This window comes from Mus caroli, unplaced genomic scaffold, assembly GCF_978045245.1.
Source record: "Mus caroli unplaced genomic scaffold, Mus_caroli_1 scaffold_15, whole genome shotgun sequence".
Lineage (NCBI taxonomy): Eukaryota > Metazoa > Chordata > Mammalia > Rodentia > Muridae > Mus > Mus caroli.
Window position 1 is genome coordinate 98,477,672 of NW_028227270.1, and position 4,066 is coordinate 98,481,737.

The following is a 4,066-nucleotide window of genomic DNA, read 5'->3' on the forward strand; positions in this document are numbered from 1 at the left end:
TTTCCAGTCACCACACTCAGGAGAGTTGGCCTTGTCCCTTACCTAGGCAGCAAGGGAGAGCTCACTCTGGTAGGGTAGCTATAGGACAGCTGACCCCGATGGAGTGAAAGTAAGAGAGCTGTCCCCACCACTTGCCAGCTATGGCACTCCAGATTTCTGGCCCCACACCTCACCTGAGCAGCACAATACAGCTGTATCTATACCTCATCTGCTATGTCATGGCATGGGTGTAGGAGAAATACCTCCTTTATCAGCCACCACTACCTGCTGTAGGTGGGAGAGCTAGCCCAGAGGGCATGAGCACCAAAGAGCTGACCCCAACCCTCACCTGTGCAGTGTGGGAAAGCTGGTCCTGGGGGCAGGTGATCAGGAGAGCAAGGGGGCTGACTAACTTAGCTTGCACTAGGCCCAGACCCAGGTTCTAAGTTGGCCCATCCCAACATTTACCCCATCTTTGAACTGCTGGAACACATTAAGGGGCTGGTCCTGAAGATCCAAAGTTACAGGATCTCTATGACCGAGGGCAACAATAGTATATCCAAGAGGCATCCTGGTGAGAATCCAGTATTAATACTGTAGCAGAAGTCAGAGGCCTCAACCAGACCAATGACTCATTGCAACGAACATTTCTAAGTAAAGCTGTTTGAGCAAAAGGATATATTGTGTAACACTGTTGGAGTTCATCAAAAGACCCTCACTCACAAAGACCACAGAGATCGCCATCGTTGCAAAACACATGAGGATATTTATTAATGCAACATGTTGGGGACTCCCCTCTCAGCACGCAGGCCAGAGGAGAGACACTGAACAAAGAAAGAACATATTTTTTAGACCTTTGTAAGGGGCAGATTTGAGCAACAGAGTTGTCATTGGTGTAGTAAGTAACCCTTTCAGGCATTGGTTGGTATGCATAGGGTGACATTCATTTTGTCTGTCCTTGTGGTTTTAAAATCACGGGGAATTTTGGCAGCACAGTTAGAGCAGTTTGTGGCTTATCTCAGAATTCAAACTGGGGCAGGGTTTTCAAGGACCTTTATCTTTGTTGTTGAGAACAGTTAATCTTGCTCTGGCCAGCTGCAAGCATAATTATTTTGACCATTAAAACTATGTTTTTACATTTGTTTAGTCAGCCAGCTTTTTTTTTTTTTTTTAATCTGGCTCTGTACTTGGCCTGCTGGTACAGTTTGGAAAGTCCTTTTTGAAGGGGGAAGGTACTGGGTGGTCTTGGATTTACCCTGGATATTACAACACTTGTCTGTAAATTATGCAGGGAATATCAGCATATTTAATTTCATGCCAATTTGACACACTTTAGGATCATCATGGAAGAGGAACTTCAATTGAGAAATTGTTCCTATCAAGAATGGACTATAGACAAGTTAGTGGGGTATTTTCTTAAGTAATGGTTGATATGAGAGGTTGCAGCTCTTACTGGATAATGCCCAACCCTGAGTGTCTAGCACCGCCTTGTATAAAGAAGCAAACTGAGGGAGTATGGTGAGCTGGCCATTCCTCTGAGTTTCTGTGTCAGCAAACAGACCCACTCATGTCATTCTCAAAGATCTTGATGAAAGGATGAAGTAAACTTTGGTTGTGTATCTTTGTCCAGGAATATAATTGCATGACCAATCTAATACTGAAGCCTGTGCCTCATGGGAGCCAGGGTTAAGGGTTCTAGGAACTCAACCCTGTTCCCTGGGCTGTGGCTAAACAGTAAAAAAATATTTTGGGAACACCCTAAGTAAGGAAAAGTTTTATATGCTAAAGGCATAAAGATGTTGAAGAAAAAAATCGAAAAAGACACAAGAAAATTTATTCTCCCATATTCATGGTTGTGCAGGATTAATATGGTGTAAAGTGGGCATCCTGCCAAAAGAAAACTGCAGATTTAATACAATCTCCCTCAAAATTCCAACACAATTCTTCACAGAAAGAAAAATTTTTAAATCTTCAAATTTATTGGAAATTAAAAAACAAAAGACAGGATAGTTTAAAACAAATATGAATAATAAAAGAACTGATGGAGGTATCTCTATCCCAGATTTCAAGTTGTATTGCAGAACTATAGTACATTTTAAAATGTATGTATGTGTGTGCACATGTGCGCGCGCGCGCACACACAGACGTATAGTGGTTTTTTGCATAAAAAAGCATGTTGATCTATTTGAAAACTCAGAAATAAGTTTACATCTAAGGACAACTGATTTTTCACAAAGAAACTACGATGGTTTGTATATTCTTATGTCAGGGAGTGGCACTTTTAGAAAGTGTGGTCCTGTTAGCGTAGGTGTGGCCTTTTTGGAGTAGGTGTGCCACTGTGGACGTGGGATTTAAGACCCTCATTCTTGCTGCCTGGAAGTCAGTATTCTACTAGCAGTCTTCATATAAAGATGTAGAACTCTCAGCTTCTCCTGTACCAAGCCTGACTAGATGCTGCTATATTCCAGCCTTGATGATAATGGACTGAACTTCTGAACCTGTAAGACAACATCAATTAATTGCTGTCCTTATCAGACTTACATTGGTCATGGTGTGTGTTCACAGTAGTAAAACCCTAACTAATATAGAAGTCAAAATAAAACTGAACAAAAGAGAGCACCTTCAACAAAAGATGGTGGTCAAACTGTGAAATGAAAATATATTTATATTTACCACCCTAAAAAATTAAGCTCCCAATGGATCAAGGATCTCAACGTAAGACTTAATATCCTGAACCTGATAGAAGAAAATGTAAGAAATAGACTTGAACTCATTGGAACAAAAAGGGCCTTCCTAAACAGAATATCAATAGCACAGGCATTAAGACCAAACAATAATAAATGGATCCTTTTAAAGCTGAAAAGGATTTAGCTGATGTAGCTTAGATGTTCACCAACTGACAAATGAATAACTAGAATGCTGTGCATTTACAGAGTAGAATATTACTCAACTGCTAAGAAAAATGAAATTTGCAAGTATTAAATAGATGGAGACTCAGAATCACTGGTTTGATGTTTTATGTAAATCTTAGGGTTGTGCCTGTCAAAAGTTCTTGGGTTGTTCAAGAAAACTGTTGGTTTAAAACTGCGCTTTAATCACAGATATAAACTGACAAAGCAATTTGCAGAAACATTTGAGTTGGGCTCTTCCTGAGGACTGATAAAGCTTAATATTCAGGAGAAGTCAATTCCCTTTGAATGACATAGTTGGTAAGTATTTAGCACTTATTCCATTTGGAATGTTGTGAGCTTTTAAAATTTACTAAAGAGCATGGGTTATCCTTGAAGTAACTTAACCAACAATGCTCCATTTTCTATCAAAATATCTCTGTATTTATGTTTATTATTCAACATTTTCTAGTTGTACCTTTGTGATCTCTAACATGCCAATAGCAAGACTTAGAATGATACACACATACACAAACACACTCACACACTCACACATACACACACACATATCTATCCCAAACAATTGGGAAAATATTTACATACATATATATGAATATAAATATATGTATGTGTATATATATATATATGTATAATACTATATATATGAAAACATATATATACGTATATATATATATATATATATACGTATATATATGTTTTCTCAACCCTCATAATAGTTAAGAAATAATGAGAGCAATCTGTGTAAGACTTATCAAGTCAACATATTCTTTCAGATGTAAGTAATAGATATCAGGAGCAAGATACAAGGTCCATATTTGAGGGAGAGAAATCAGTAAACTAGAGAATTGTAAAATCGACAAGCTCAAGCTTTGCAACCAGTAATTCTGTCTGTTAAAGGCTGCATTTCCTAATTGTTATATGCTGGACGTAGAATACTTTACTTGGTCCCTTTAAGACTCACTAATGTAGGGAAGGTGTTTTGTACCATTCAGGTGTATTGAAAAGATTCAGAGGAGCAGAGGCACATAGTGCTTAGGACAGTGTCTGCCCAGTATTAAACATACTCTAATAGCCATTGCTCTAGGATTTTGTGTCATGTCCATTTCCCGTACAGTTGTGTTATGTTCTGAATCAGGAGAAACTTTAGGAACAATAAAACCATGAAAAAGAAGAGTAAA